The sequence below is a fragment of the Sinocyclocheilus anshuiensis genome, unplaced genomic scaffold (genome assembly GCF_001515605.1).
Source record: "Sinocyclocheilus anshuiensis isolate Anshui unplaced genomic scaffold, SAMN03320099.WGS_v1.1 scaffold1036, whole genome shotgun sequence".
Taxonomy (NCBI): Eukaryota; Metazoa; Chordata; class Actinopteri; order Cypriniformes; family Cyprinidae; genus Sinocyclocheilus; species Sinocyclocheilus anshuiensis.
In genome coordinates this window covers 849,596-862,295 of record NW_015550226.1, presented here as the reverse complement: position 1 = coordinate 862,295, position 12,700 = coordinate 849,596, and the positions used below count along the sequence as shown (strand labels likewise).

Sequence of the window (12,700 nt, the reverse complement as noted above, 5' to 3'; positions counted from 1 at the left end):
TCTCCTGCTGGTTATACTACAACACTTATTTTGAAAATAATTGCTTTTGCATATTTTTTATGATTATTTAAAATGAAAAAGTAATTACCGTCATTGTTATTGGACAAAATAATCAATAACTTCACTGTAACACACTGTACTTTCTCCAAATTCAGTTCACACATCTCTGCTCTCCTGCTGGTTATTCTACAACAGTTGTTTTGAAAATAATTGCTTTTGAATGATTTAAAAAATATATATTCAATAAATTCACTGTTATTGGACAAAACAGTCAATAACTTCACTGTAACACACTGTACTTTCTCCAAATTCAGTTCACACATCACTGCTCTGCTGCTGGGTTTACTACAACACTTATTTTGAAAACAATTGCTTTTACACATTTTTAATGATTTTTTTATGAAAAATAGTTAATAGCTTCACTGTAACACACTGTACTTTCACCAAATCCAGTTCACACATCACTGCCCTCCTGCTGAATTTACTTATTTTGCAATTACACTTATTTTGGAAATGTGTCTTTTTGCAAAATTTGTATTCTTTTTCAAATGAAAAATATTCAGTAACTTCACTGTAACACATTCTACTTTCATGAAATACTGTTCACATGTCACTGCTGTCCTGCTGGTTAGGTTGAAAAAAAATGTGCTTTTGCATAATTTATATGATTAAAAAAAAAATACAAGGACTTCACCGTTATATTAACTCTGTTTTATGAATGCCACTGTTATACAGTGTAATACTATCAACTTTATTTAACACACACGTGTAACCTTGCTGATTATAATACAACCTTTGCACTTTGACATTTTTAAAAAGATCAACAAGAGATAATAGTAATGAGACTCAAAAAATGAGAATCACACTGTCCTAGAGCCTCTTTACTTGGGGCTTTCGCACAACACACAATAGCAAGGGATATCTTTGCTTGGTATTTGTGCTTCTGTCATTCCAAGGCACTGTGTGTCACACCCCTGTGGACTGTTGATTGTAGTTTCTACCTCTGTGTCCATATTTGGTTATTCCTGTTCTCATTATTAGTTAATCACCTCATTGTGCTCACCTGTCTGCCCTCGTTATCTGCCCTATATCAGTTCCTGTCGATTATGTGCCAGTTTGTCGGTTATAGTGAATGTTACTCTGTGGGTGTGGTTCTACCCTGTCTTGATTGCCCTGTATGGCTTTATTAAATATTATTGTGTTTGTCATCTTTGTCGTCCTGCCTGATCTGTAGCACACCTGACCGTGACACTGTGCGTGGAATTGCATAGATTATTCTATAATGCATAGAATAATTAATTACTTTAAAGTTATCCCTGGAATTTCAATACAGATATTTTACAGAATATCCACTAGACTGTCTGTAGTTTAAATTTCCACAGTAAGAACAGAAATCATCCTTTGAAACTGAAAAATAAATTATACACAAATATATACAATAAAATTTTTGCATTTATGTATGCAAAAAAAATAGATGTTAGATGTGTGTTTATATATTACTGTTAGGTTTGTATGAAGTACTCAACACATAAATTAATATTTACAATGATACCTGATCCTTTTAGAATTTCCTCAGCCATGTCTTCTTAGATTTTGTACAGATTGTTTTGACGGGTCAATGTCAAACATTTCTGGAATGTTTGGAAATTTCATCACAGTCATCTTGGCCATCTGTATGGCATAAGTACACATGAACATTCTTACACAGTAAAAATACAGTACACGTTATGACATCTATCATAATGTTATCAATGAATGTAGATTCACCTGCATCACAAAGACTCCACAACTGGTACAACCTTTTTGTAAAGTGTGGGTTAGTTTTCCAGGCTGCCACTTGATGTTAACCAGTCTTCCTTTGACAGTCTATTACGACGCATCTTGAAATACTGTCTAAAAGACAAAATTAAAATGTTTATTTTTTTACTTACATTTGCCTCATTTATAACTGTCCCATATTTCCCACAATCGGTCTTACATTACCCAAATTTGTAGCCAGCCTGTTTGGAGTCCTCAACTTCGTTTGACCCTTGCATAGGGATAACCACAAAAAATGCGGTTTGAAAGGGCATGAAAATACTGTTAGAAAAAACTACATATCATTATACCATTCCTTCAGCGTTAATGAATATAAAATATTCTTTTTTTTTTCTGTGCAACTTCACAGACACAGTTAACAAAATTATACACAGCCTTTGAAGTAAATTCACTGAGAAAAGGAGACTATAAAATGTGAGTATAAAAGAGTAACAAGCCATAAAATAGGTTACATAGGTATATTTCAATGTTTACTTAAAAGTATTGAGAAATGTGACAGCTTTCAAATCAATTACAAATGAGTTTCACAATTAGGGGTCATAATAAATGAAAGAAGACTCAAATCTTTAGATGAACAGTAGGTGACATGGCTCCTGTGATATGTTACCTGTCAGCATGTTCTGTGTATAAGCCCTTGCATTCTCTGAGTTTATCTTGTCCTTTATGGCTGTTTTGTCGAGGTTCTCAATTCTATTTTGGTTTGCTTTGGCTGTTATTATTTAAATAAAGTACTCCTGCACACTTATCTATGAGAGCACACTACATTGCAGTAGGGAACAATAATAAAATACATACACAAAATAAGGCTGCATGATATACAAATGGTCTCTGTGTCTCTGTCTATACAGAGTTCTGGCATGAAACTCTAGATGGCGCAGTCCGATAGGTCTAACTCAATCTGACCTAATGACATCATTATCACATGGCACAGCTGATTGGTTCTCTCCTGTATCGGTAGCCAATGAGCTCGCTGCTCAACATTCAAATATATGACTAGTGCTTGCCGTAGCAGTTGCAGCTTGCTTCAGAAACCCTCCACCTTCCCCAGCTCCACCTGTATAGATCTGCTACGAGGTGATTCATGCAGGGGCATAAATTTCGTCTAACAGTTGGGGGGGACAATAAACAAAATTTATCAAGAGCAATTTTTGAAAGGGACACAAATAATACAGCAAAAATTGTACTTGTAATGTATACATAGAGGAATGGCTTACTACTATTAGTGCAGCAGGGAGACCGTGCCAAATTAGACAACTTAAAGCTGTTCTGGTCACGCCGAGACAGCGCTCGTGTCCGTTGTAGACATTACTATCCGTCACAGTGTTGCCAAGTCCGCGGTTTTCCTGTGGAATTGGGCTACTTTATAGCTGTTGCCGTGGGTTGTTTTTCATGTCCGTGGGTTGAAGCGACCCCAATAACGTGTATTTTAGCCCCCCGGAATGGGATTTTTACCGGGGGACCCCCTCGAAATGCAGATAGTTTGGGCTAGTTTTGAATATAGGTTTTGTTATTAGAACCTGGCAACCCTTTCCCTCAAGCAGGTAACATTATTTTTGCTACTATAGCGTACTCATCGAAAAATACATTGGCATCATCTGTATTAAAGAGAAAATAATCACTTCATCCAATGTTTAAGTGAATAAAATAGCCTTGACAGCCTTACTTACTGGAGTTCCACAACTATTGGCTTTGTTCTCTTTCACCAGACTTGTGTGTGTGTGTGTAGGTGATGTAAAAGAGGAAAGCAGGCATTTGGACCAAAGCACTGTGAGGCAAGGGAGGGGGTAGACTCAAAATGTTTCTAAACTTAAAACACATTTTTGCCCCATTTGTGTTGTTTTACTACTTACACAATTATTTAAAGTATAAAACATTGTTATGTACAATACACAGCATGGTTTTTAATCATATTTTTAGGGGGGACAACCCTCAGATAGGGGGGGTCCTGTCACCCCCGGGATTTCCGCCTATGGATTCATGTATGCTATATGGGGGTTATTCATATATGTTATATGTGCAGCAGCAATATTTCTTACATGCTCACAGCAGCATGTTGTGGATGTATTGGCAGTAACAAGTCTCTGTACTTGCTCTACTGCAGCAGCAGCAGCAGCGTAGCAGATCTATTCCGCCAAGACCAAATGCATTAACATTGTCATGTACATTATTACCATGCCAATCCCTCCGAGAGTTGTCATGACAGAAATGTGTTTAATAATCACATTAAAAAAGAATGTTAAATAAATATTTTGTTTTGTTTTTATTTGCTTTTTATACATGTTTTTACACATATTTATAGCAGTTGTATGGCTGATAAACAAAAAGCCATAAAAAAAATGCTGTTAATAGTAATAATAATATTAATAATAATAATAATGATAATAATAATAATAATAATAATTCTGAAAGACAGATGAGATGTTAGTCACAAATTATTACGAATAGCTATACATACAGTATATTGACAGCTATATATATACTGACAGCAATATATTACATTTTTAGAGAGATTCCTACATTTCTTAATCCTTGTCTAGCCATTTGTTCTCTTGTGCCGTATAAAATCGCACCCATTGTGTAGTGATTAAAGTGGTATAGACGGCCAGCAGTGTCCTTGGAATTGAGGATTGCTCATAATGTATGTGATTCTATCACCTTTAGGAAAAAATTTTGATCAAATTAATCATTCAAAAATGGCAGGTAATGTAGAGGCTACAGTTACAGTCTAGCCTCACTATGTACTTATGTAGCTGGACCCATGATGTTTTCTTAAAACACTTGATTAATGATTAATGCATCAATGCATTTATTCATTAAAGATAAACAATGTGGTACAACAGTTTTAATGATGAACTTTCCTCGCCTATGATGAGTTCATCAGGCTTCAAACTCAGAAACTCTCTGTGCCGCAGAGTAAAGTGCACCCTCTGTTCACGCCTTACAACAGCAACTACAATTTCCGTCGGTTGGCATGTCCAAAGGGCATCAACCTACAAAGATATATAGAATAAAAATATAATTACTTCACACAGTATTTGAAAAATCCATATTACTGAAATTGCTATTTAAACCTCTATTGCTATTTAAATTCTCTAACTCGTCCTATCCACCTAATTTTTCCCATAAGAGCGGACGCGAGCATTTGTAAATTTAATCAGTCTGGCTTCCGGTCTCATCCACTTCCAGCTATTGCTTGATATTGCAAACTGGTGGGTCTTACCAAATTATTTTAATGTATAATGTTAATTATGAACACACTGGTTTGCAGTGCAAACCGTTTTACTGTTTACTGCACTTCGCTTTTCTTCTCGTTATTTCCCTACAGCGGCTAATGAACCGGATGTCTTGCATTTTGAAAGAAAACGGCTTACTTCCGCTTTGAAAAATAAGGTGGATAGAGCATGTCTGTCTGTCTGTCTGTAATCTGACTATCTTTAATATGTGTAAAGCATACATTTTATTTGAATAATCATCAAAAATGACCTCTGTGGCAGGCTCTGACACTTCTCGTGTGAGGTCGATGGTGTGGTTAGTGAAATCTTTGCTGTCTTTCTTGATGGACTTTGCTTTCTTTGGGAAAGGAACAGCGGATAGAGCAATGTAAAATTTGGACTTGGCAGTTGGCAGTCTGACAATTTCTATTTATCATCAGTCTGTCTGTTCGTCTGTCTGTCTGCAGTCTGACTCTATCTATCTATCTGCCTGCATGCCTGCCTGTCTGTCTGTCTGTCTGTCTATCTGACCATCTTTAATATGTGTAAAGCATACATTTTATTTGAATAATCATCAAAAATTACCTCTATGGAAGACTCTGACACTTCTCATGTGAGGTCGGTGGTGCGGTTATTGACATCTTTGCTGCCTTTCTTGATGGACTTTGCTTTCTTTGGAAATAAAACAGTGGATAGAGCAGTGTAAAATTTGGACTTGGCAGTTTGAGGCTTTGATCCATCTCTCTTTGCCCAACCTTCCTGAGATTGAGTGATGTCATTTTTTGAGATGGGTCTAAGTAGCAACAGTTCAGAGAAGTTATGAGCCATTACGTTTTCTCTGTAGAGAGCCATACATTTGTCTGACAAATGTTCCTGGCCTCAGTCGCCTTTGTTTTCTCAGAATTTAGTTTTTCACGATTCCAAACCATCGCTCAACATGGCAGTTTGTGTTCCTTGTTTTGCTTGGCACGAAACTAATCTTCTTTGTCATTTGCATACCTTTTCAAATCCCCCAACAGCAAACCACTCCAAAGTGGAAAAATGCCACGGTAAGTGTCAAAAAGGACATTAAGAATGCCTGGGTAAAAGTATGCATTTTCTTCATTGTGTGTAGTCTCTGAATCCTCTTTTTCAAGCGCTCCCTGTACCTCCTTCAAGACCTTCTTGAATTTGTGAAGGGAGATCTCCCAACAATTGTTTGGGCATTGGTTCTGTCATCATCATCTTCCTGAGCTAAGGGGCAGTCCGATAATTTGTCTCTCTCTTCTGTGTCAGGAATCTTGCATTGTTTTATTAAGTCCTGCATGGCCTTTAGATTATTCGTGACAATGTCTGTGTTGTGTTTGCCAAGTAACACAGTGCACAGTGAGCGGAAGATTTTGAGTGCTGTGCTCATTAAGGTGGCAAATGCAAAGGTTGCAAAATCTTTCAAACCTTTGTCTGCTGTTTTTCTTCCAGTTGACTGAGCGACAGCCTTGAGCACATGTGCAGAACATATGTGACCCTGTCTGTGAAATCCAGGCTAAAATCTCAAAATCTAATTATGAGATAACAAGCATCTTCCAATTGCCTGAGCGACAGCTTTGAGCACATGTGCAGAACATAATATGTGTAGCACTGTAAAAGTTCTAATATCTTTCCATGTCTTCGATTTTGAACAAATATCAAAAGCCCTGTCCAAGTATCTGACAATACTCTCCCTGTTGAATGCCAGCATAACACTTTGCAGTAGTGCCCAGCTGTAGTCTGTTTCTACCTGATGTACTCTGAGTTTTGTGTACTGTGAGTTTTCGGAGGTACTGCATTAACCAGAATGTGATTTGTGGTATAGAGTGTTCATTTGTCAGCATTTCACAGGAGGGGAGGGGAGGTACATTCTGACCACATCCAGGCAGAGTGAGAGAGTAGTAAAGAAGTCTTTAGGTCTGACCAGGAACTTTTGATGCAACATTACCTGTGGCATCAAGGTATAAGGTCAGTGGAGTCTTCTTTCTTAGGTGTTGCACAACTATGCTTACTCCTGTTTCAGTGTACATATGTACGCCAAAGGGGTCCACTTGAAAGTGTTGTATGTACCCAGGCATTTTGTGAAATTGGAAGTCACATTCTTTCATAATGCTTTGAGTGAGGTACATCTCCATGAACACGTCAGCATGAATTATTTTAGTTTTTCGAACCTCTGAACTAATCACTTTAAGAACATTTTTGTTCAGACTTCGGGTTATGTTTCCTGAAATTAGTAGTACTGTAGAAGAATTGGCTAACTCCTTTGTGTAGAGCTCTTGCAATTCTCCCTCTTCTTGTGTTTGTTGCTGGTCTGAATTTTCGTTTTCTTTTTTTGTGTGTAATTTTTCCTCTTTGTAGCACAGAGATCTTAACCGGGGTGTTTCCCACTGGCTCCCTTTTCCTTTTAAAATAGTATTTTGCACTGCAGGAATCAAATGTACAAACTGCAGTAATAGGGGCTATTAATTTTGTGGCTGTGAGGATTTTTAATATGCTGGCTCTTGAAAGCAAAGGTACAACAGGGATTTTTCTGTCTGAAACTCTTGTACAATACATGGGTCCATGGTTGTCTCAGTTTTGTTGAACCGTGCAGTGGAACCATTTTTAGCCATTTCTTCCTGTTCACTTGTAATTGTGAACTTCTTTGAAACCACTGGCAACTTTCTCCATTGTTTTTTGATCCCTGTTTTTCCATGTTCAAGTTTTGCTTCTCTCTGTAAAGACACATGTTGTTCTTCTTCGGCCTCGTCTTTGTCTGATATTTCCTCTGCATTCGTGATTGCTTCATCTACTACAACAATACTCTGCAAAGACAAGTTGTGATGTTCTTCTTCTGCCTCATCTTTGTCTGATATTTCCTCTGCATACGTATGAGGGGCCGTACAAGCCATAATTAATTCTGGCACTCTACACTTACATTCTCCTTACACATGCATACATTTGCACTCTCACACACTTACATTCTCCTTTCACGCATTTGTTCTCTCACACACATATATTTTCCTTTCACATACATGCATTTCTACTGTCACACACTTACATTCTCCATTCACATACATACATTTCTACTCTCTCTCTCTCTCTCTCTCTCTCTCTCTCTCTCTCTCTCTCTCTCTCTCTCTCTCTCTCTCTCTCTCTCTCTCTCTCTCTCTCTCTCTCTCTCTCTCTCTCTCTCTCTCTCTCTCTCTCTCTCTCTCTCTCACACACTTACATTCTCCATTGACATACATGCATTTCTACTCTCTCTCACACACATACATTCTCCTTTCACATACATACATTTCTACCTTTTTTTTGTTTTCAATTACTTCCTGTTTAAGCAGGAAATCACTCTCAGACCAGGAAATACATGTGCATTTCCTCACAATTTTACAATGATGCTATTCAAAGTCATCCTGGTTTTTTTCCAAGTACATATTTTAAGTTTTTAATTTTAAAATATCATTACGTAACCTATGTGTTCTACAGATCTGTGTACAAGTGTTATGATACTGATTTTTATCGTATTGACAGGGCTCAACACTAAGGAAATTTTCTACTGGCCCGGTTTGGCCAGTGGTTTAAATTTTTTACTTGCCCTGGCAAAATTTTCACAGGCCTTGCCACAATCAATCAATCAATCAATAAATCAATAAATGAGACTTATTGTTTTCATTGTTGACTGTAACATTGTATTGTGATAACCATTTTGCACAAATAGGTACAACAGTTCAAAGATAAAACTGAAATGAACCATGCTTTTTCAGGTCTTTCAGGTAGATCTATCTCTATTCCAGTTAAGGGTGCACTGAACAGAATTTTTCGTGACCGATTCCAATTGCCAATTTTTTATTTTCTTTTTTTAACAATCAAATGAGCCGATTCCCATACTCGTTGCCAATTTATTTAGTTTTTATTACTTTTATTATTTTTTTTACATTTATTAAATGTTTATTTTGGTCTGTTACTGGCCAAACTAAACTTGAACAAACACACAAACAAACAAACAAAAATATATGCAACATAAAGCAACTGCACAGTAGGCTACTTTCTGTACTGGAAGCTCCTGACACCAAGACGAATTCTTGTGTGTGTAAACCAGGGGTGTCCAAACTACGGCCCGCGGGCCAAACGCGGCCCGTGGATGAATGTTAAGCGGCCCGCAGCTGTGATGCTTTGTATATAGACTATTTGTGGGTGGCTGTTTGTTGTTTCACCTATCAATTCGTGTCGATAAAGTATAATTGGGTAAATCCTGTAGAGTGATTTATCCTATATAGTGATTATGTCGCTGTTATGTATCGTTGTAAGTCATTGTAAGCCCCACGCGCAAGCGCACGAAAAACATTTTTTTTATTGTGTTCTTAAAAGCATGCAGCAAACGAAAATATGCGATTAATCTGTTAAACACAGATTCCGCGGTGATTTAAACTAGTGTAAAGGCAGATGAAACAGCGCTAACATTCTCAACAACACTGACGCAGAAAACAGGAGGAACATTGTGCGACAACAATGCAGTAAGAATACTTTTCAATCCACAAATCACCAACATTTTGATTTACTGTAGTAACCGTAACTGTGGTATTGTGGCAGAAATGTTGCATATTTATACAGAATCTTATATAATTAATGTAGACATATAGGCAGAGCCGACAAAGTACTCAACTCTATTACTTGAATGAAAGTACAGATATTTCTTGTCAAATATTACTCCATTACAAGTAAAAGTTGTAAAGACAGATTTTTACCTAAGTAAAAGTACAGAAGTACTTGCTTTTAAAAGTACTTAAGTACCAAAAGTAAATTTCCTTTTTTTATGTCAATGCACTGTTTCGTTGTTGTATGTAATACAGTGAATTGCGAAAGTATTCATACCCCTTCATTTTTTTTCTTCATGTTTTTTTGTTGCTGCCTTGTTAAACTGCTTTAAAGTACTTTTTTCCCACATCAATCTACACTCCATACACCATATTGACAAAGCAAAAACAGAATTGCCACAACTTCGTAATTTATTAAAAATAAAAAAAAAACTGAAAAGTACATTGCATAAGTATTCATACCCTTAACTAAATATTTAGCGGAAGCACCTTTACAGCCTCAAATATTTTTTTTTGTTTGATGTGACAAGCTTTGCACATCAGCATTTGGCAATTATCTTCCATTCTTCTCCTCGCCTCTTCACCTCTCAGCAAGGCGAGTATATTCATTTATTCATTCATAATAGTAATTCAGAGTAATTCAGTAGTAATTCAGAACGCTTTACATAAATTAAAGAAAATAATAAAAAATAAGAAGTACTGGACTTAGACTGGGCAGAAATTTGTGCTTTGTGAATATTACAGTCCTTTAAATAAAAGCCTTCATACAGAAATTACGGCAAACCACAAAAAAACAAATGAAAACGAACACAGAAGAGAAATGGACATTATTTAGTTCATTATTTAAAATAAACTTGTTACATGATTTCCAAAGTGCTTTACATAATAGTGATTAAAAATAAACATGAAAACTTACAATAAAAAATAAGAAAGTTAAGAACTACTGGATTTAGACTTTACATTTGTGAATCCTTTTATATATAGACATTTTTTAGGGTATGAATACTTATGCAATGCACTTATTTCAGTTTTATTTTTAATAAATTTGCAAAGTTGTCAGAAATCAGTTATTTGCTTTGTCATTATGGTGTAAGGAGTATAGATTGATGTGAAAAAAGTAATTTAAAGTAGTTTAACATAAGGCAGCAACATAAAGCGTGAAAATAATGAAGGGGTATGAATACTTTCGCAAAGCACTGTAATTGCAATACCTCTGAAGCAACTTACAACTTACAGCAACGTTGGAAGGTGAACCTTCTGGCCAGTCTGAGGTTCTGAATGCTCTGGACTGGGTTTTCATTAAGGCTATCTCGATATTTTGGTGCATTGAGCTTGTCTTCTACTCTAATGTGTCCCTCAGTCCCTGCCGCTGAAAAACAGCCCCACAGCATGAGGCTGCTAACACCACACTTTACTTTTGGGATGGTACTCTGCAGGTGATAAGCAGTGCCTGGTTTCCTTCAAACGTGATGCTTGAAATTAAGGTTATTTCCAAATCATACCCATTCAACTGAATTTGCCACAGGGTAACTTTAATCGAAGGGTAGTAACATCTACAAGCAATATGAATGCTCCTGAGCTAAATTTCAACTGTCGCAGATAAGGGTATGAATACTTATGCAATGGAATCATTTAAGTTTTTTATTTTTATTACATTGGCAAATATGTTAAAAACCTGTTTTTTGCTTTACCATTATGGTGTATTGAGTGTAGAATGTAGAAAAAAGTAATTTAAAGTAGTTTAACATAAGGCAGCAACATAAAGCGTGAAAATAATGAAGGGGTATGAATACTTTCGCAAAGCACTGTAATTGCAATACCTCTGAAGCAACTTACAACTTACAGCAACTTACACCTACTGAATACACTGACTAGCTTGTAGTATCTTCGGAATAAAGAGCTTTTAGAATGTTAAAAACCTATGGGGAAAAAACTAAACAAAAAAATTATTTAACACCCCTACCCACCCCCACAAAAGCAGGATGGTAGTGATCTCACACAGCTTTGGACACATCTATGTGAAGCCATTCATCCACATTTGAACAGAGTGGACAGTGAAATCATAACAAAAATTTAAAAAATGCTGTCTAATCGCTCTCGCTGTACTTTGATGCCATACACATAATGGTCTGTGCAGTGCTGCTTCAGTCAAACACCTTTTGTGTTTTATTTGGAGACGCACAACAGTTCTTCTGTGGCTTTATAGGTAATATTTTCACTTACACAATTTAGCAAAATCAGACAATACTGTGTCTAATATAAACCACAATTCCGATCTGACTAGCTTGTAGTATCTTCGGAATAAAGAGCTTTTAGAATGTTAAAAACCTATGGGGAAAAAACTAAACAAAAAAATTATTTAACACCCCTACCCACCCCCACAAAAGCAGGATGGTAGTGATCTCACACAGCTTTGGACACATCTATGTGAAGCCATTCATCCACATTTGAACAGAGTGGACAGTGAAATCATAACAAAAATTTAAAAAATGCTGTCTAATCGCTCTCGCTGTACTTTGATGCCATACACATAATGGTCTGTGCAGTGCTGCTTCAGTCAAACACCTTTTGTGTAGATACTCAAAAAGTGTACTTAAGTACAATACTCAAGTAAATGTACTTAGTTACTGTCCGCCTCTGCTTCTGGCTTTTTTCAGTCTTGATTGCAAATGTTTTGTTTTTTTTTATGTACCATGGATAATTAAAACAACAATCAGGCGTGTGTATTTATAACATTAATTACTAGGCCTACATTCTTTTTTTCAGAAATGGAAGTAACTTAAAATGTTATTGTCTGTTTGTAATTTTACAGCAAAACTACAGAGCTTCCAGTAGGTTATTTTATGGAGCTGTAAACACGGGAATCTCCGACCGCATGCAATCTTTGACGAACACCCAATTCATATATCAAACTAGGCTATATGTTATTAAATTGTACATAGGCTATATATCAGATTATTTTATTTACAAGTTTCATGTTTGTGTTTATCCCATTTTTTGAAATGGGATAAATTCAAATAAATTTGATTCAGATGGGATCAAATTTTGATTCCATCTGAAAATTACTTTCAGAAACATTTTTTTTTT

At 36.3% G+C, this 12,700-nt stretch overlaps 1 pseudogene; it reads right to left on the bottom strand.

The window, feature by feature from the left end:
* Nucleotides 1-5,639: 5,639 nt before the first annotated feature.
* LOC107661019 (uncharacterized) lies at nucleotides 5,640-7,927 on the bottom strand (annotated as a pseudogene).
* Nucleotides 7,928-12,700: the final 4,773 nt, after the last annotated feature.